Here is a 21,646-nt window from a genome sequence, read left to right as displayed (position 1 = left end):
GCCTGAAGAAAATAAGCCCCAGAAAAAAACGATCGCTGGTACTGGATCCATCCAGCAATATTCAAATAAGGAGTACAAAGGTGGAAAGGGCGTTGTTTCCCCAGATTCCCTCACCTAGTATCCAATTTTACAGTTTGCAGAACTTTCCCCACCCTTTCTCTCCTCCCCAATTCTCATCAACTCTCTGTGCGCGGGGCCAGAGGTGACTGCCCAGAGAAGGGGACCTGCGTGGCCCAAGACCTGCCTTACCCCACGCTCCCGTCATTTCCCACGGCTCGGAGAGATGTCTCGGCACGAGTTTGGGGGCCGCGCCGGGTGTCTGAGCGCCCAGGGGCCAGCCTGCGTTTCCAGCCCCCGTCTCGGCTGCCCCTGGGAGACATGGACAGAGCAGACCGCTCTCCGTGCACGAGCGGTCCTAGCGCGGGTAAGGCAGGTCCCAGGGACCCTCCGCCCGGGACCCTGGCGGCGGCCCAGCACTTCCCAGAGGCCCGCTGCGTGCCCGGGACGATCCCTCCCGCCTCGGACCCGCGAGCCAGCCCCGCGTCCTACCTCCACGCTCCGGGTCCATCCGCCGAGCCAGCGCCCAAGCGGGAAGTGGAGACAGTGGGGTGGCCTAGCCGGGCCCCGCGGCGCCACTTGGGGCTTTCCTGGGCGCGGGACTCAGCCCGCCCAGCTTCCTGCGCCCCGCCTGGCGCCCGCCCCCAGATTTGCATGCCCCGCCCTGCCGCCACACCCCCACTTTCACGCGGCGGGCGCCGAATCCCACGTCCCTGTCGATGTCCCCTCAGCCCACTCCAGGCCCGGCCGCTGACCTCCCCTGGGGGCACCCCCCACCCACCCCCCACACCGTCTCCCCGGAAGGAGCTGGAGGTCACGCCCCACGGAGAACCCGCAGTAGTTCCCCCACGCTCTCAGAATAAAATCCCATCTCCCAACAACACCCCCCCACCCCCGCATTAGGCTCTGGCCGGTCCCTCCGCCCCTCCCGCTGCCCTTCCTGGGGCGGGGGGGGGCGGGGGGGGGGGAGCTCGCCTCTTCCCCGCAGAGTAGAGCCGGCAGGTGGGCAGGTGTTTGGAGCTAGGGGTTTGGGCAACTTGAATCCTTCCCCCCTTCCCAGCAACCCAACTCTTGCTAAGTGCCAATGTGTGCTGTACCGTCCACAAATGTTTCCTGAACGCCTACTATATGCTGGGCTCCAGAAAAATGTATAGAGAGTAAGACAACCCTTCAGCGCATAGCTAGTAGAACCTGACTGGCCCTGTGCTAAGGCACTCCCTGTATTTACTCACTGAATCCCCACAGCTGCCCTGTGAGGGAACTCTGTTCCTGCCACTGAGGCACAGACCCGCTGAGGAGAAACTGGCTCAGAATCACACAGCAGACATGGCACTTGAACTCAGGCTCCATAGACCACTAACTACGGGACACCATAAAAGCCCTGATGTAGCCACGAGGCAAGGCAAACACTAAATTAGAAGAAAGAAAAACAGAGAGGGACCTATGAGGCCAGTGGCGATCGTAGTTAGGTGTCCCTGGGGAGGAGACATTTGAGCTGTGAGTCTAAAGAGGGTAGGGGGGAATACTAGTTTAGGAAATGAGAACAGCAAGTGCAAAGGCCCTGGGGTGGGAACCAATTTAACATGTCTAGGGATTGCGGGAAGGCCAGGTAGGTTTGAGGAGGAGAAGGCAGAAGGAGGTGAGGTAGAACATGTGCAGACTCAGGCTCAGCAGTGCAGGGACCCAAAGAGTAATCTGACACCCTACCTCGTGCTCAAGGAGATGCTGGTCTGAGAGTGGAGGCAAACTCCTCAGAGCCTAGGACATGTCAGCCGAATGGGGTTGTGCAAGGAGGGTGGGCCAGGGAAGCAGCGAAGCCTCTGGTAAGGGTTGGCTTTCTAGGGAGAGGGCACAGTACATCAATTCTCTTTCATTATTCTTCACGTACTCATTCTTTCTTGGCCCTACTGTGTGCTTAACCTTGTGACAAGTGCTGAGGATGCAGATATGAAGATATGAAACAGACATGGCCCTGCCCTCTGAGACCTTACAACCGCATGGGCCGGACAGCCACCGGCCTTCAAGTAAGTGACTTGGTCCCGGGAGTCCAGGATGGCTTCCTGAAGGAGGTGGCCTCTGAATGGTGTCTCTAAGTGTCCTTTGGGAAAAGGAGACAGGCATTCAGGTGGAGGCGACTGCATGCGCAAACACTTGGAGGTGCGCTGTGCCATGGGGGTGGGAAAAATTACGATTATTTATTCAGCATCATTTATTGATGCCTGCACGTGCAGGGTATTGAGCCCGGGGTGGGAGAGACAGAAAGAGACCCAGCCCCTGCTTTCCTAGCCTTGGGGGTCTGGTTGGGGCCCTGACACATAATTAGACACAAACAACTGAGTATAGTGACGGCTGTGATGGGGCAGCAGAGAGAGAGGAGAGAGGCCTCCGACCTGACCCGGGAGCTTGGGCTTCCAGAGGGAGTAGGAATTGGCCAACAAGGTGTGAATTCCACGGGTCAGATGGGAATCCCACATTGGATGGGAATTCCACAAAGCCCCTACCCAGGCCACTCCAGCAGGATGCTTCACGGAGAAGGGTTTGTTCCTGCCTAGAAAAGCTCACACACAGTGTGTCCCACGCACCCACATTCACAGACTCACCTGCCCACACACATTCACACTCATATACTGACACACTCACACACACACACACACACACACTTGCATTCATTCATCTATCCATACACATTCACATCAGGTACTTACAATACCACACGTGTTCACATCCACTCACGCTTACCCACACACCTCTCATGTTCACACTTACACATCCACACACATTCACACCCACACACGGACCCACACTCATGTACTCACACACGCAGCAGCCCCTTACACACTCCCACACCTGCAGTCACATTCACACACGCACAATCGGTATTTGATCCCGGGCAGCTTGGAATGAACTCCGCCCGCTTCCCTTTGTAAAGAAGAAACTTATTTTGTCCTGGCGTGGCGTGTCTGAGTTTGAGCCCAGTCTCATCTGGAGACAACAGCAGAAGTCTCCCTTGGGACTATGTGGCGTGGGCTGTCTGCTTTCCTGGCCTGGCTCCCAAACTGGGTTCCCACCCTGTTTTGTACGTCTTTAAGTCATTCCTCACTCCTTCGTTGCTTGCCACCAGACTGCCTCCATCTGTCTGCACACCAGCTCTGCTACTGACCAACCATGTGGCTTTGTTGCTCAAAGTGGGTCAGTCCCTGGGCCTCAGCTTCCACGTGTGCAAAGCGAGGTTGATGACAGAACCCCTCAGGGGGCCGTGGGAGGGTGGAGTGATGAAATACGTGAAAAGTGCCAGGGACGGTGTCCGGTACACATAAGGTGCTTAGTCAATGTCCATGGTTGTTCTTACCGGAATGAAGATGAAAAAGAAACCACATTGGGACCTGTTCCTTGGCAGGCCTGCTTGCTTGCTTGGGAAATGGGGCTGGAAACTGAAAAGACAAAAAAGGATGCGGTCGGGTGTGAAGACATTTGGGAAATCTGGGGGAAGGGAAATCTGGGAATTCTTTGTACTTTTCTTGTAACTTTTCTGTAAGTCTGAAATTATGTCAAAATAGTTCAAGAAAACAGGGCATTGTCCCGAGGCCCAAGAGAAATAATGAATGTGAAGCTGGTCATCTCACATGCAGTTCCACGTCTCACGTTCCTGCCCACACTGTCCAAACTTGATCAGAGGCTGTGTCAGGCCCGGAAGAGGGGCCTGGAGGCCCCAAAGTAATAAAACCTCAGGCCCTCACCCCAGGGGCTTCCTACGTGTTGCCCCAATCAAGCTCAGCTCCCATTACATCACAACACACTTGTTTTTAAGCCTAGCCTTCAGGTTTTAAAAAATTAATAAAAATTAATAAAAAAGTTTTACGACGGTGGTATATTTACAGAAAAATTGATAGCACAAGAGCCCCCACAGACCCTCTCCACCTGCACACAATTTCCCTTATTAACATCTTGCATTAATGTGGTACATTTATGACAATTAGTGAAGTGACATGTATACGTTATTGTTAACTAAAGTCAGTAGCTTAAATTAAGGTTCACTCTTTTGTGTGTGTGTGTGTGTGTCTGCATCTGCTATCTTCAATCAACACTGTATCTTGAACAATTTTCCATGTCAGCATTTATAGATTTTCCTTATTATGTCTTTTAATAGCTACATGGTGATTCCATTCTATATATGAGCCATATTTATTTATCCATCTTTTTTTTTTTTTTTTTGGTTTATTGTACATGCTTTATTAAAATGGTACTGGTATTTACAGTATCTGCAGAGTCCCTTCCAAGGCGCTCTCACACATTCAAACACACCCATACGACATCCATACTACAACCCCATGCACCCACACCAGTGAGCTATGAGGGTCTGACTCCTAAAATTAGGCAGCTGTTGGGGGACAGAGTTGTTGATTTGTTTTTTAATTTTTTTTGAAGAGAAAAGCATGGGGGAATGCATTTGGCCATTACAATGCTAATTAAGTTTGTGTATATTAACATATATGGCAGTAACACTGAATATTCCTTTTATATTCTCTATACACAGCATGACATCAAGGTTTTGCGGTCAACAGAATATTCCAACTTCCGTCTTAATGCTGCTTGTTCAAGTCTATGTAAGTGAAATAAGGCACAAGTAATATTGATTTGACCTAGGGGAAGGGAAGGAATGCAAACTAGTTTCAAATGATCTTACTGTTGGGGATTTAGCTTTGACTTAAATCCACTTGAAATCCCATCTAATTTCCAAAAATTTGTTAGAAGTAAAGGTTTTTATCCCTAATTCCTGACAAAACCCAAAAAGAAAAGTTGGGGAATTCACATTTTAATGTTTCAGTAGCCTAAACTACTCCAATTAACGTGCAACCCCACCTCTCTGTCCAGGTCTCCTCCCTCCCTCGATGCTAAAACAAAGGCAGAGCACGTGAAATAGGAATCCCCCCTTGCTGTTTCTCAGATGTGTGCACTCAAGCAGCAAATACATATCTGGTTGTCTTTGATTTAAAGAAAAATAAAAGAAAAAAGGAAAAAGTAACCTCGTAACTTTCTTACTCTCTAAAAAAAAAAAAAAAAAATCCCTGTCTTTCTTTTCAGGATGATGAAGCCCCACCAGACATGACAAACAACTGCAACAAATGAGTTTGGCAGCATAAAGAATGTCTAGTATTCAAATCTTCACAGTGAGACTCAGTTAGCTTGTGCACAATCTGTTGAATGATTTTTTTGCAGCAGGTGAACCAAACCCAAAGACTCTAGACATTCTGTGAAAGGGAGTAAGAACTGCAGCTCTGAAGGCCCCTGACTTTGGTTGTTTACAAAGTTCAATCCTGTTTATTGGGGTCCTTGGTATGGTCTTCAGCTGTATATTCTGATGGTTCTGGCCTACATAATCATATTTCTCTTTAAAGTGCATCTCCCGTTCTCGAACACTCTCCATCTGCACAGCATTCAGATCTGAGAGCTCATCGTATTCGTCTCTAAGTGCGTCTTTATCTAGGCCAAATGTCGCCAGTCCCCTGGAGGCGTCCCTGCCAGCAAACATTCCGTCCGGACCCGCAGGGCCGTAGAACTTGCTGCCTTTGGTCACGTCGAATACGTTCCCACTGACCGCGAGCGGGGTGCGCGGGGTGCGGGGCCGACTCCAAGCTGAAGTCCCGCGTCTGCCTGCGCCCCCAGCGCGCCCGCAGCCGGAGGCCCCCAGCAGCACCAGGGCCGCTAGCGCCACGTTCAGCAGCCTCTCCCCGCCCCCCGTCAAGAGCGTCGCCGCCGCTGCTGCCCAGCCACCCGCTTCTGCTGTCGCTTCCGCGCCGCCCGGGTTCTCGGGCTCTCGCTGCGGCTCTCGCTGCCAGGCCCCAAGGTGCCTCGCTTCACGTTCCCATCACCCGCCATCACTCTATCCATCTTTTTAAAATAGATATTCAAGTTGCTTTGAATTTTTCACTATTACAACGAATGTTGCAAAAATTATCTCTGTACAGACATCCTTGCACACTTGTATGACTTTCCTATAAGACAAATTTCCTGAAGTAAAATTGCTGGATCCAAAGGTATGTGTCTATTTTTTATTTTGATGAACAATTTTCATAAGGAAGATAAAGTATGTCATCCCAGAGAAGTCGTTTTTACAGATGTGGAGTGTGTCATTGTTGCAGGTCTTGGTGGGTCCCAATCTGGCCTATTTGGCTTAGAGGGAAAATCCTGGGCTCCCATCGTGACTAAAAGATGCTCTTGACCATTAGAAATTCAGCAACTGGCTCCACCAGTTTATTTATGGACAAGATGGTCCTCAGCACTTATGGGGGAGGCGGTGTTTCAGAATCACAGAAGGTTGGCACAATAGGGTCCTTAGGGAGACGTTTTACTCAACCTCCTCATTTGACAGATGAGCAAATGGAGCTGAGGGTGGGTGCTGTCTCTGGGTGTGCATCACCCTGTCCCCATCCTTCTGTGAGGGGTGGGCGTTCATCAGTCACCCAGAACTTCTGGGTCTTTCCAATGCAACCTTGGGGACAGGGGTGGAGTATGTGCTTGTGGAGGCAGAGAGGCTGCCACGGCTATGAGAGGTGTTGGTCCAGTGTCCCTCACCCCACTGTGAAAACGTGGGACCTGCTCTTGGGCTCCAGTGGAGGGACGGTGACTCAGGAGGCTTCCGTGACTTACGGGGTTGGGGGGAAGACAGGTATGTGGCTGCGGGGAGAGGACTGGAGGACAGTCGGCATTGTCCCTCTGTGTCACTCTTTCTCTTGTACACAGCGCTGTGGGTTTTGACAAATGCATAATGGTTGTGTCCACCAATACAGCATGTAAAGGAATCGTGTCACCTCCCTAAACATCCTCTAGGCTGATCTTTCTACTGTCCCTAGAGTCCTGACTTTTTCAGAATGTCATATAGTTGGAATCAGACAATATGCAGTTATGAAGACTGGCTCCTTTCACTTGGTAATATGCTTTTAGGGTCCCTCCCGGTCGCGACTTGATAGCTCCTTTCTTTTGAGCTCTGAATACTAGTCCCTTCTCGGGGTGTACCATAGTTTATGTGTCCCGTCACCCACTGAAGGACTCCTTGGTGACTTTCAGTTTGGCGCAATTATGAATAAAGCTGCTACAAACACTTGTCTGCAGGTTTATGTGCAGAACCTGTTTTCGACGCCTTTGGGTAGATACCAAGAGCGATTTGTAGATCACATGTTAAAAATATGTTTAGTTTTGCAAGCAACCCCAAATATCTTCCAAGATGGCTGGACCGTTCCCACCAGCGAATGAGCCAGAGTCTCTGTTGCTATGTATTCTCGCCAGCATTTGGTGTTGTCAGTGTTTTGGATCTTAACCATTCTAGTAGATGTGCAACGGTATCTTGGGGTTGTTTTAATTGGCAATTCCCTTAAAGACATATTATGGTAAGTATCTTTTCCTATGTCTATTTGCCATCTGTATATCTTTTTTGTCTATTGAGATCTTTTCCCCATTTTTTTTTTTATTGTTTTCAATTACAGTTCACATTCAATATGTTTTGCTACTCTGCCAACTTGACCGGACTCCTGTTTCGCCCATTTTTAAATTGGGTTGTTTATTTTCTTATTGTTGAGGTTTTTAAATTCTTTGTATAGTTTGGATACAAGCCCTTTATTGCGTATGTGTTTTGAAATGATTTTCTCCAAGACTGTGGCTTATCTTTTCATTCTCTTAACAGTGTTTTTTGCAAAGCAGAAGTTTTTCAATTTAATCAAGTCCAAGGGAACAAAATTTTTCTTGGGTGGATCATGCTTTTCGTTTTACATCTAAAAATTCACTGCCAAACCCAGAGCCTCGATTTTCTCCTGTGGTATCTTCCAGAGGTTTCAGTTTTGTATTGTACATTTAGGTTTATGGTCCATTTAGAGCTGTTTTTGTGAAACGTCTGTGCCTAGATTCTTTGTTCTTTCCTCCTTTTCTTTCTTTTGCAAAAGGATATCCAATTATCCTAGCACCGCTGTGGAAAAGACTATGCTTTTTCCATCAAATTGCCTTTGCTCCTTTGTCAGAGATTAGTTGACTATATTTGTGTGGGCTATTTTCTGGGCTTTTATTCTGTTCCATTGATCTATTTGTCTATTCTTTCACCAATACCACACGTTTTGATTACTGTAGCTTTATAATAAGTCTTGAAGTTGGGTAATACTACTGTGTTTCCCTGAAAATAAGACCTAGCCGGACAATCAGCTCTAATGCGTCTTTTGGAGCAAAAATTAATATAAGACCTGGTCTTATTTTATTACAAGACCGGGTCTTATTTTACTATAAGACCGGGTCTATATAATATCATATATCATATAATATCATATATTATAATACCAGGTCTTATATTAATTTTTGCTCCAAAAGACTCATTGGAGCTGATTGTCCAGCTAGGTCTTATTTTCGGGGGGAAAGGGTAGTCCTTCAACTTTCTTCTTCTTTTCAGTATTGTTCAGTATTCAACAATCTGTTGAATGATTTTTTTGCATCAGGTGAACCAAACCCAATACTGAATACTGAGTACTGAACCCAGGATTGTTCAGTATTGTTCTTTTCAGTATTGTTGGCTATTTTCAGCATTAGAATCTGTCTGTCAATATTCACAAAATAACTTGATGGGATTTTGATTGGGATATGTTGAATCTGTAGATCAAGTTGGGAGGAACTAGCATCTTAGTATGGAGTCTGTCTAGCTATAAATGGAGTGTCTCTTCATTTATTTAGATCTTTGGTTTCTCTCACCAGTGTACAATAGTTTTCTTCATACAGATCTTGCATATAACTCATTAGATTTATACTTGTGTTGTTTGTATGTGTGTGTGTGTCTGTGCACGCGCACTCATGTAAATGGTGTATTTTTAATTCCAAATTCCAACTGTTCGTTGCTAGTACATAAGAAAGCAATTGACTCTTGTAACCTTACTTGTATCCTGCAGCCTTCCTACAAAAGCTTACTAGTTCCAGGAGATAGTAGATAGATGATAGATTTATTTATTGATTTATTTATTTTTTTGTGAACTCCTTAGGAATTTCTACATAGACAATAATGTCATCTACAAAAACAGTTTTGTTTCTTCCTTCCCAATCTGTATACCCTTTCTTTTCCTTTCCTGATCTGATTGCATTGCCGAGAACTGGATGTTGAGTAGGCATGGTGAGAAGGGCCATCATTGTCTTGTTCTTGATCTTGAGGGAGAAAACATCCAGTTTCCCACCATGAAGTATTTTGGTAGCCGTAGGTTTTTTGTAGCTGTTCTTCATCAAGCTGAGAAAGTTCCCCTCGACTCCTAGTTTGCTGAGCGTTTTTATCCTGAATGGGTGTTGGTTTTTGTCAAATGCTTTTTCTGCCCTGTTGACAGGATTGTGTTTCTTCTTCTTTGGGTGTGATGGCCACCACTGTCTTCTAAATGCTGAACCAGCCTTACACAGCAGGAATCAGTTCTGCTTGGCTGTAGGGTACAATTCTTTTTTTGTACATGATTGGGTAGGATTTGCTAGTGTTTTGCTGAGGATTTTTGCATCTGTGTTCATCAGGGATGCTCGTCTGCAGTTTTCTTTCCTCGTGAGGTCTTCACTTGGTTTTCGTCGTAGGGTAATGCTGGCCTCCAAGAGTGAGGTAAGAAGTATTCTTCTGCTTCTGTTTGCTGGAAGAGATTGTAGAAAATTGGTACAATTCTTCCTAAAATGTTTGGTAGACTTCACCATTTGACTCATGTGGACCTGCTGCTTTTTTACATTAATTTTTGATTCAATCTCTTTAATAGATCTAAGCACATTCAGATATTCAGATCCCTGAGCTGACATGTGAAACGTTCGGCTGCCTCAAGGCCACCATGCTGGAGAGAGCACACAGACAGACCACGTAGAGTAAGAAGCCCAGGGAACCCCTGGAAGCCCAGGGACTTCCCAGCTCAGGTCCAGATATGAAACAATGAGCCTTCAGATGGTTCCAGCCCCCATGGTTCCAGCCTCCAGAACCATCCCAGCTGACACCACGGGGAACAGAGAGGAACGGAGCCCACCGAACGCTGACCAAATTGCAAAATCGTGAGCAAAATAAATGTTGCTGTTGTTTTAACCCGATGCTAAGTAGAAGAGAGACAAGCTGTCCCCACGCAGTGGTGCAGGTTGCAGGCTCATGAGCAAAGTAAATGCCAGTGGGTTTGGGGATCATTTGTTTTGCAGCTACAGTACCTGGCTGCCACATACCCACAACGCTCACCTCCGGTATTGTATTCCTTGCCCACAGAACCCAGACTTCATCTCTGGCAGCAGTTTACCCGACCTGAGGCACTGGATAAAGACTTGTTTCAGCTAATTATGACTCTCCAATTGCAGTTTTCTCAATCTCTCTTCTCTTAGGCCTGGCTGAGTGACCCAGTTCTGCCAACAAAACACAAATGGAAGTCTGGGGGTGGTACTTCTGGGGAATGTTAGCAGTCCTGCTAGAAGGGGCCCTCCTGCTGTGAATATAGACCATCTTGTCAGCATGAGGGAAGGCCCCGACAACTGCAGTGTGGGATCCCTGACGTCTATGAACGACTGAACAAACTGCAGCAACAGCCAATATCTGGAATTCTTGTAAGGTGAGAAGAATTTTCCAGACACGGGAGCCCTGACATCTTCGAGCAGCTGAACCACACCAGCTGTGCCTAACCTCCAGTATCCGTGTAATACTAGGAGAAAGCTGAACCTCTGTTTGTGCTTCTGTTGCTCGGCTTTCCGTTATTTTGCGGTTTTGTTATTTTGTAGACCCAGTGGGCTTATTTTGAGAATTGGAAGCATCTAGGACCTCCAAGCTGGCATGGTTCACTTGGTTTTAGTGGGTGAAGACAGAGGGACTGCCAACAACCCTGAGCCAGGCTCTTTGGATAAAGCCAGGAGACTTATGTCAAAGGTCAAAAGGGCTGAGGGTCGATCCCTTTGGCTGCCACCCTTAGGGAAGAATGACATCCAATCATACTTCAGGCAAGGCAGGTTCAATAAACAGGCTTTCTCTAAACGAATGTGATGGTGATGTGTTGATGATGGTGGTGCTGGTGGGGATGATGGTGGTGGTGGTGATGGTACTGAATAATAGAGACAATGATGATGGTGGTGGGGATGATGGTGGTGGTGGGTGATAACAGGGTGACGTTAAGCGCTAACACTAATACAAGCAGTGTGGCACTATGTGCCAACCCTGTTGTAGGGTCTTGTCATATATTAATCAATTCTTACAAAAACTCTAGGAATTAGGTGTATTGTTATTAGGTCCATTTTACAGATGCGGAAACAGGCACAGAGAGGGTAAGTAATTTGCTCAAGATTCCCGAGCTTGTGAGTGCTGAGTGAACACACTTTATCAGGAGACAGAAACTTCTCCCAGGAACCTAACAGACATTACATGCTCACACTGCTTGTTGCAATACCGTGTTTCCCCCAAAATAAGACCTAGCCGAACCATCAGCTCTAATGTGTCTTTTGGAGCAAAAATTAATATAAGACCTGGTCTTATTTTACTACAAGACCGGGTCTTATGTTAATTTGTGCTCCAAAAGACTGATTAGAGCTGATGGTCCGGCTATGTCTTATTTTTGGGGAAACATGGTATGTACACAGAGCTTAGTATCTGGATGATGATTGAGATTCCTGCCTGCTTACCTCACTGATCTGTTGGGGAAAGCGGGAAAAAAGTCCTGAATCAGACTAGTCTCGTGGGCTTCCTTCCTCTAGGCCACCACTGACTCAGCTGTCTGAGTTCAGCAAGTTGAATCTCAACCTCAATATCTGTCCCTATCTTTCTTTCTCTCTCTCTCTCTCTCTCTCTCTCTCTCCTCTCTCTTTTTCTCTCTCTCTCTCTCCTTGTTGAGAATTCCCCTGGCGCTTCCCGTTGCTTAAAGGTTAAACCAGAGTTTCTCAGCCCTGGCACTACTGACATTTTGAATTGGATAATTCTTTGTCATGGGGGCCAAACTGTACACTGTAGGATGTTTAGCAGTATCTATGGCTTCTATCTACCAGATTCCAGAAGCATCCTCTCCCCAGTGGTGACAACCAAAATGTCTGCAGACTTTGCCAAACGTCCCTGGGGTGGGGAATGGCCCCCAGCTTAGAACTCCTGGGTTAAAGGAAGGCTGCTGATGACCTGTAAAAAGTAATGTGACCACAGGTCTGTCCGAAGACTCTCCCACCAGACAGAGGGCTCTCCTCATCTCATTTCCCTGACCCCAAATTTTATCTGTAGCTCACAGCAATGAGGGGTCAAGACTGGACACACCCACAGGAAGTGGTGTAGGAAATACGGGCCTACAACAGGGGAGTGAGTGCCAAGGAGGGCATCCTCGGAAAAGGGCACGCAGGGCATCCGTGAAGAGGCGAGAAGCTGCAGGTGAAGGTACAGGAGCTTTGATGGGCATCCAAGGCAGGAAGAGCAGCATGAACACGGGCCGGGGTACAGGTCTCAGGGAGCGCCTGGGTGGGGCAGCTCGGGCCGTGTTACCAAAGGTCTTAAACGCCAGCCTCGGGTGACGTGGACCATCACGGATGCCAAACCAAGGCACGAGAGGCTCAGCCCGGGGGTTGTAGGACAATCCCTGGCAGAGGCATGGATGGTGAACTTGAGGGAAGACATAGCTGGTGACCCAATAATCCAAGTGCGAACCGAGGCCCCGCAGAGGGGCCGGCAAGAGGAGGAAGGATTCTAGACGTGCCAAGAGGCAGCGTCCTCCTATGTCATGGTGGATACGTTCTAATCCTTCCCAAGAGTGCAAAGGCAAATACACAGTTTCTGGCCCAGAGTCAGTGATTAATACTCCGAGGTGCCGTCCTCCAGCTCTGTGCCTTGTTCACACGTTTTCCCGGCCAGCTGTGCGCTTCTTCCTTTCCTCGGCCTGCAGAAATCACCCTCTTCCTTGAGGGCTTGACACCTCCTCGGGGGAGAATTCTTGAGCTTCTCAGACTTGAGTCTTTTTTTCTCTATTAGAGCTCACTGCAGGCTGTGACTTTCTCTGTCTTGGTCATTTGTTGCTTGACCAATATTTATTGAGCACATATTATGTGCCAGGCACTGGGATAAGAGCCATGAACAACTGTTGCGTAGCCCTGGCACCCACAGAGGGCCTGGCAAATGAACGAATGAATGAACGAATGAATGAATGAATGAATGAACGAACAGTGGGATGGCTGAGGTAGCTGCAACGTAGAGAGAATCGGTGATTCCCCTGCGACTGCTCAGCAGGAAGTGGCCGAGGAGGAGCTGAAGCCCAGGCATCTAAGGGACGAGGAAACCAGCTCTCCCCACACTGGGTGCTTTTCTGGGAGGTTTTTTGTGTCCCAAGAGCAGCTTCCCCCGGTGGCGGGACTACCACCTGTCACCTGGCGGGGCTCTGCCTCCTCAGGTAGCTGGCTGAAGACACAGGACTGTTTGTGGTGATAGTGGGTGGCTTGTTTCCCACACACACTTGGCCCCTGGTTGCCAGGCAACAGCCCTTACTGGCCTCTGCAGGTCTGCCTCCTCCCAGCTCTCCATCCACATATCTGCATGGGTCTCCTTACCCAGCCAGGGATTGGAGCGTGTGGCCCAGGCATAGTCATTCAGTGCAACCAGCAGTTCCATGGCCACAGGGCCATAGAGCTGGGTCAGGGGCAAGCTTGTGACCTAAGTGCTCTAAGCTAGTCCAATCAGAGTGAGCCTCGACTTGTCGTGGGACTGCTGGACAAGCGTACTTACATCCTTTTGCACTGGATTGGAGTGTGCAAGGCGTGCAATTTTACCTTCATTGCGTGTACCATCTTAGAACCACCAGGAGAGAGCCTTCTTATATATGGAAACCCACAGAATGGACTCAGAGACGGAGAGGGAGTGAAAGGAGGTCTCGACGTCACTGTCTGAGCTCCTGGATCCAGCCAGGCCTGAAGCTAGCCAGATCTTACCCCGGGCATTTTGATCATTTCCTCAACCCCGTTTGTTGGATTTTTCTGTCCTACTAGATGCTCAGCCTGTGGCAAGGAAATATTTGTACAGATTAATCTCCATGGGAAGGGTGCAGGGATGCACCGTGGCAAAGCTGACACCCGTGGCACCCACTCCTGCCCTCTGGATGATTTGCAAGAAACGGCAGCAGAGCACCAGGTGCTGTGAACAGGTAGGGCAATGTGTGCCTCGTATTCCTGGAGTACGTTTCCTGAATGGAGTGCCTTCCCGGTTCCAGACTTTACTCTTGGGTCTTCCCGCCACCTCTGGCCACACTCAGGGATGCTTGTCCGTGGTGATGTCCTTTCGGGCCATCCCCATCTTCAGTTTTTAATTCCACTCACGCCTGGCTGGGTTTCCTCCCTTCCCCTGTCTCAGGGCACTCGGACATACTCCTTGGGGAATGTCATTCCTCCCGCCTGGACTCAGCCCTGTAGCTCTCATTTCCTAGAAACCTGCCATGTGCTCAGTCCCATATAATCAATTGTCTCATTGGACCTTCAAATAACCCTATAACGTTCCCATTTTAGAGATGAGGAAATCGAGTCTCAGAGAGGTTAGGTAACTCACCCAAGGTCTCACAGCTAGCACGTGGTAAAAGCAGACCACAGCCCAGGTCTCCCCTACGCCACAGCCTGTGCCCTCAGCCACTCTGTTTCCTCTCTGGGATTCTATCCAGAGGCTGCACCTATGGGCTTCCTTTCCTCGAGAGCAGGACCCAGTCCAAAATAAGCCAATGCCCTAACAACTGGTTAGCACTGTGACCTGTTGTTCCCACTGTAGGAGATGCTGTCAATATCCCCTCACGCTTGCCAGTCCCAACAGCGCACTGCCAGCACCTGCGACTCTGTCCAAGGACATTCTCTGGCCAGAGGAGCCAGCTTCACCTGAGCAGGGAGCAGGCGGAAGTGCCAGAGTTAATGCCTGCAGAAGCAGGTCTCAGCCAATGAGGACTGGAGTTGGAGAATAAATACCCCAGTTTCCTCACTTCTCAGGGAACGTGGGGGGACAAGTCTGATGGCATGTTCAGCAGTCTCCCAGAGGTCCCAGAGAGATGCAGCCCCAGCCCCCAAGCATTAATCTGCTCATTGAACGTGCCTGCACCAGCTTCCTTCTCTCAGGTGTCTTCTGGGATCACGTCTCATGTAAATGAAGTGCCCGTCAGTCCTTATCTCGGGACTTCCGGGGGGCTAGCTAATCTAAGTCAGCCCCCTCCTATAGCATCCTTGATTTTCCTCTGATGAACCTCCCTTCCCAGCTCAGTCCCTACAAATCAGGTAGAACTGACCCCGCCCCGACTCCAAAAGTGGGTGTGACTCAGGAGGGCCAATCAGAACCTTCGCCTTAGTGATTTGATCAGAGATGGGTATGTGACCCACCAGAGCCACTGAGGCGCTTTGAGATTTCTCTGGGGCAGCTGAAATGGAGTCACCTGCCCCTTCCACCGGTGTCTTTCACCTCTACCACCTGGAGGGTGTAGGGCTGCAGCTCTGGTAGCCATCTTGCTTGAAAGCAGCTCTACTACTTTTTCTGAATATAAAGATAGCCCATGTACGTAGGAGATTGCAATGATGCTGCCAATTCTTTACCCCTCCCTGTGCCCACGCTCCTTGTAATTTATAAGTGTCTCTCATTTGGTCTCAGAGCTCAGCCACACGATTTGTCTTGGCCAGTGGAATGTTAGTATACAGGATGGGGCAGAAGCTTGAAAGATGCTTCCACGATTGGACTTACTGCTGCCATTACCATGAGGACATCTCTAGCCGAGGGCCAGTCTAGATCAACCACCTCCAGCCTGTACCCAGACATAACAGAGCCCAGCCACGACAGAGCCACCTGGCCGACCTCCGCGTGCGAGCCAGAAACTTACATTGTAGACCTCAGACGGCTTCTGGCAGCATGTCTACAGCAGTCGGTAACTGACGCGAGTCTCAGTTAGAAAGTTGAAGCCATGCAGAAAAGCATACACTATTAAGTGAAAATCATCTGGAATCTCAGATACCACTGTGACAGTTTGGTGAACACCTCTCCACGTGCACGGGCACATCCACCAGACACACCTCCTCCACAATCACAGAATTGCTATCACTCTGGCAAGCCTGGGGAGGGTTCTGGGACAAAGGCCACAAAGATAAGGATATGAAGTCATCTTCATAATGACAGTTGTTTGCCTCAGCGTGTCTGGCAGGAAGTAACAATGATGAAAGGCCTCTGTCTTCTGCCTGAGAGAGGAAACCTGAAAGGCTAAGGCCTCAGGTGGTTCAAGGAGATTTTAAAACACAATGGTTAAGAAATCGGAGAGGTACAGGACAATAAGATAAGCAGGACGGGGGTCTTGGGAAAGAATCAGGCGCGTTTATTTAAAACCCTGTCAGCCGGAATCCTGAAGTTCATTCATTCATCCGATAAATATTTATTACTGCCTATGATATGTCATCACAGCCTAGGAGCTAGGGACTGCAGAGGTGAATATGACATGGTCCCTGTCCCCAAGAAGCAGTAGTCACCTGGAGGAAAGTGATCAAGTAGTTACGGTAGGACATGATACCAGCTCTGCGAGGGAAGCGTGGGATCAGAGAAAGTTTTCTAAAGGAAAGGCTAATCCAGCGGGCATCTGATGGATGAGTAGGAATTCTCCAGCTTGAGGGCGACTGGGATAAAGTGAGGAGAGTGACCCAAGGGAAGAAGCAGAATTTGCAAACGTACAAACAGGAGACCAATCCCTGGGGTCACTGGGGTCAGAGAGTGACAAGACTGGAAGAAAAGAAACAGGGTTCTGATGCAGGAGAACAGTGGTTTTTAAATCTTTTTTATGACTACTCACAGTAAGAACTGCATTTTCTGTTTTGGCCTGGTGCAATCACACTCACACTCACACACACATGCGTGGATGTGTCTGAAACAAAGCAACACTTCACCCCGCCAACATGCCATTCATTCTGATAGTTTATTACCTGCCCTATTTTGTTTGTAAAATGTTGGGGAGGAGCAGAATAAGCTGATCACAAAATAAGACACAGCATCGGAGTCCAGTTCTGTGAAATTCTGTAATCGCAAAGCGAACGCATGGTGGTAGGAATGAGATCAATTGTTGCCTGGGCTGTGGAGGGGGTGGGACAAATTTAACTGCAAAGAAGTGAAAGAGAATGTTCTTAGGAAATGGAACTGTGGCATATCTTGATTGGGGTGGTGGTTACACGGGCACATGCATTTGTTAAAAATAAATACATAAAAATAAATGCATGTGAGAAAACGTTCTGGGGTGGTGTTGATGTTCTATATCTTGATAAGGGATTTGCATTGCACAGGTGAATGCATTTGTCAAAACTCATTGAATGAGGGTAAATGGGATCAAATATATGGTGATGGAAGGAGAACTGACTCTGGGTGGTGAACACACAATGGGATATACAGATGATGTATTACAGAATTGTACAGCTGAAACATTTACTAACTTAACTAACGTTATTAAAGTTACTATGTAACTTTACTAACCATTGTCACCCCAGTAAACTTTAATTAAAAAAAAAACAACTCATTGAATGGTACACTTAAGATTTGTGCATTTCATTGTATGAAAATTTTACGCTAAAAACGGTGGACCAGTATTGAACTGTAGTTGTTGATACACCTGCTGAAGTGTTAGGAGGAAGTATTCTGATACCTGCAACTCACTTTCTGAAATGCATCAAAAAATAAGAGAGAGTGGTGGATGGATAGAGGAATGAGAAGATGGACAGATATGTCATAAAGCAAATATAATAAAATGTTAATTCACATCCAGACAACTCACTGTGGAAAGACTAGTCTTTTCAATAAGTGATGCTGGGATAACAGCATAGACCCATGCAAAAGAATAAAGTTGGATCCTACCCGTATTGTATATGAAAATGAACTCAAAATGGATCAAGGACTTAAATAAGAGCTAACCTATAAAACACTTACAAGAAAACATAGTTGCAAATCTTCCAGAATTTGGATTAGACAGTGGTTTCTCAGCTATGACACAAAAGCACAAGCAACAAAAGAAAAATATAGATGAACTTGACATCGTCAAATTTAAAAGCTTTTGTGCTTTAAAGGACACTATTAAGAAAGTGAAAAAATCCACAGAATGGAAGAAAATTTTTACAAATCTCTGATAAGAGACTTGTATCTAGAATATGTAAACAACAATTACAATTCGACATAACAATCCAAACGACCCAACTTAAAAATGGGCAAAGGGTCTGAATAGACAGTTCTCCAGAAAAGATATACAAGTGGCCCAGAAGCACATGAAAAGATGTTCAAAACCATCAGGGAAACGCAAATCAAAACCACAGTGAGATACCACTTCACGCCCACTAGGATGGCTGTTATCAAAAAGACGGACAATGACAAATGTTGATGAGGATACAAGCAGTCAGAACTCTTACACACTGCTGGTGGGAATGTAAAATGGTGCCACCACTTTGGAAAACAGTCTAGTAGTTCTCCAAATGGTTAAATATATATTTACCGTATGAGCCAGCAATTCCTCTCCTCGTTATATACCCAAGTGGAATGAAAACATGTGTCCCTATAAAAATTTGTACATGAATGTTCACAGCAGCCTTATTCATAGTAGCCAAAAGCTGGAAATGACCCAAATGTCCCTCGGCGGAGAGTGGATAAATAAAATGTGGTATATCCAGAACGAGGGATCATTATTTGGGAATTTAAAACATGAAGTACCGATACATGCTACAACATGGGTGAACCTTGAAAGCATCATGCTAAGTGAAAGAAGCTTCTCACAACGGATCACATGTGTGATTCCGTTTATGTGAAAAGTTCATAATAGGCAAATCTGCAAAGGCAGAAAGTGGATGAATGCTGCTGAGGGCTGAAGATGGGAATGGAAGAGCGGGAGACTGGTGGTTACGAGGTGCGGTGTGTCTCCTTGGGGTGATGAAAATGCTCTAAACTTGACTATGAAGGTTGCACAGGTTGCAATCTGTGACTATAGTAAAACAATTGAATTGTACACTTTAAATGGATAAATATCTCAATAAACCTGTTTTTAAATCTTCATGTAACTATAAATGAAAAATGGATAAATTACACTTCGCCAAAATTAAACGCTTCTGTTCTTCATAAGACACTACTACTATAAAGATAAGCCACAGACTGTGAGACAATATCTGCAAATTATATATCCGATAAAGAATTTGTGTCCATAATATATAAAGAACTCTCAAAACTCAGTAAGAAAGCAACTCAATTTTCAAAAAAGGGCGAAAGAACTTGAATAGACATTTCACCAATTAAATACGGACTCGTATACTAAATAAACACATGAAAAGATGCCCCACATTATTAGTTGTTAGGAAATTGCAACATAAAACTACAGTGAGATACCTTGACACATATATTAAAATGGCTCAAATTTTTAAAATATACCAACAAAACCAGGTGATGGTGAGGATTAAAACAACTGGAATTCTCCTAAATTATAAGAATAATGCAAAATACAGTCATTTAGAAAATAGGTTGGCAGTGTCTTAAAAACACAAAACATGTTTTACATACGACCCACTTTCCTACTCCTAGGTATTTATCCTAGAGAAATGAAAACTCAGGTTCCCACAAAAACCTGTCTGTAAATATTTACAGCAACATTATTTGTAATTGCCAAAAAAACAGAAACAACCCAGATGTCCATGAGCTGGCGAAGGGACAAACAGTACATTCCCACGATGCAATACTCTCTAGCAATTTATTTAAATCTTCTGATACACACAACACGATGGGAAAATCTCCAATGCACTATGCATTATGAAACACTCCAGATGCAACATGCTATCCATTGCGTGACTGTTTCTATGATAAACTGTAGGCATAGGAAATAGACCCATGGCTGCCAGAGCCCACGGTTGAGAAAAGTCAATTGCCAAAGGGCAGGGCATTGCATTGAAGGAACTGTTCTCTTGTCATGGCTGTGGTGGTGGCTATTCGACTATGTTTGACAAAACTCATAGAGCTGCACAGTAAAACAGGTGGCTCTTACCTGTTACGTAAATTATGCCTTAGTCTAAAAAAATGAAAAAATATATATTAATGGTAGAAGGGTGGGGTGATGGGTATTCACTGTACAATTCTTTCAACTTTTTGATGTGTTGGAATATGTTCATGATCAGATGTTTGGCAAAAAAAAAAATACCAAAAAGATAGTAGGTGGTTGAGAAAAATAAATGTATGCATGACCGCCCTACTTTTACGGATGGGTGTCAGGAAATAAATAAATATATACGTAAATAAATAACCAAAACAATTAAATAAAAAGATAGTGAGTCATTTCACCTTTCCAATCTTAAATAAATATAATAAAGCATTAGTGGGCCATGACCCACTAAATTGATTTTGTAAGCTATTAATGGGCCATGACCTTCAGTGTAATGAATACCAGGGTTAGACCAGGGTTAGGCACTTGAATTTGAACTTGAGAGAGGCTGAGGCCCCCAGCAGTGGTCTGAGCTGGGCCGATTCCCAGATCTGGGGCCAGAGCTAGTTGGAGGTCCTGGGGAGTAGCTGTGGGGGCTGTGCTCAGCTCAGGGAAATGGCTGCCTAGTGTCCCCAGGGAAGCTGGACCAGGAAAAGGACACACACCAAAGGAGCCAGCTCAGGGCGGGCGACAGCAGAGGCCAGGCCACATTCTGGAAATCCGTGGGGTGCATGAAAACCACAGGGCCTCCTCCACCATCTGGACTGGATCACCCTGGATTTTCACTGGACTCTGGATGGGGGAAGGTACCCCAGAGTGACAGGGATTAGTTTTCTTACCAGCTTGTCACTGGGCACATGAGGTCCAGGCTTAGTTTATTAGTAGACTCATGTTTCCTGCATCCAAGATGACTGTGGTTGGGGAACACTTTACCCCTGTAATATCTGATTCATATACTGGAGATACAGTTAATTTCTATTTATAAAGGGGTTCATAAATAAGAAAATGCTCTGCTACTTAAAACTGCAAGTCTGGAAACCTCTCACTCAGACTCATTTCTGCAGTGTGACGCCTACAGTTCAGTTTTATTTCCGAATATGGGTCTTACCTGCCCATGGCCTTGGAGCTCCGGAGAAAACCCCGGTGTCTTCTTAACCAGCCTTATCTCTGAATTCTGTGTCCTTTACCCAATGCTCAGCATACTCACAGTTCTGAGGACCAGCAATGACTTTCATATGTCTTTGCCTCTGCAGTGACCTTTCCCTCTTTTTTCCCCCTGGTGAACTCCTATTCATCCTTCAGTACCCTGCTTAAGCTGCACCTCATCTGTGGAGACTTCCCCGGATTCCTTCTCTTCAGTGATTCCCTTTTCTGCATGTCTACCTATCTGTGCATGTAGCTGTAAAGCCAGACGGGCTTTCTCTCTGAATGTGCGAAGCGCCATAGGAATTCGTTGTTCCAAATAAAATGAAATCTGATGCCAAGTCCTCATGTTCCCAATAGTATGATAAATTACTCTCAATGACTGCTGGAGTCTCTCCCTGCCTCCAGGGTAAAACAGAGAGCAGAAACCTATGGAGAGCCCTTTGGGCTCTGATCTGCAAAAGGCACCGCCACTGCCCAGCGCTGTTGTGAAATTCTGCCCACCGCTGGGGGGTGGGTGTCCTCACGTGAGTGACCCAGCAGTG

The 21,646-nt window shown here is 46.7% G+C and overlaps 1 protein-coding gene, 2 long non-coding RNA genes and 1 pseudogene across 3 annotated transcripts in view; 2 read left to right on the top strand and 2 right to left on the bottom strand.

Annotated features, from left to right (window-relative positions):
* Positions 1–703, bottom strand: part of IL4R (interleukin 4 receptor) — a 32,070-nt gene extending 31,367 nt beyond the window's left edge. Inside the window, exon 1 of the mRNA XM_019718087.2 lies at positions 550–703. The gene's annotated coding sequence lies outside the window, so the exon portion shown is untranslated. The remainder of the gene's footprint in view (positions 1–549) is intronic.
* Positions 704–1,075: 372 nt separating this feature from the next.
* On the top strand, positions 1,076–5,113 carry LOC141569437 (uncharacterized). Its single transcript, XR_012493053.1, has 3 exons — positions 1,076–2,081; positions 4,592–4,661; positions 4,930–5,113. It is a non-coding gene; the product is annotated as an uncharacterized LOC141569437 (long non-coding RNA).
* A 32-nt stretch (positions 5,114–5,145) lies between these two features.
* LOC109438292 (membrane-associated progesterone receptor component 2) lies at positions 5,146–6,085 on the bottom strand (annotated as a pseudogene).
* A 2,906-nt stretch (positions 6,086–8,991) lies between these two features.
* On the top strand, positions 8,992–11,135 carry LOC141569438 (uncharacterized). Its single transcript, XR_012493054.1, has 3 exons — positions 8,992–9,655; positions 9,804–10,086; positions 10,289–11,135. It is a non-coding gene; the product is annotated as an uncharacterized LOC141569438 (long non-coding RNA).
* The last annotated feature ends 10,511 nt before the right edge of the window (positions 11,136–21,646 follow it).

Source organism: Rhinolophus sinicus, linkage group LG18, assembly GCF_036562045.2.
Source record: "Rhinolophus sinicus isolate RSC01 linkage group LG18, ASM3656204v1, whole genome shotgun sequence".
NCBI classification, from domain to species: Eukaryota; Metazoa; Chordata; class Mammalia; order Chiroptera; family Rhinolophidae; genus Rhinolophus; species Rhinolophus sinicus.
This window is presented reverse-complemented; position numbering and strand designations above follow the sequence as displayed.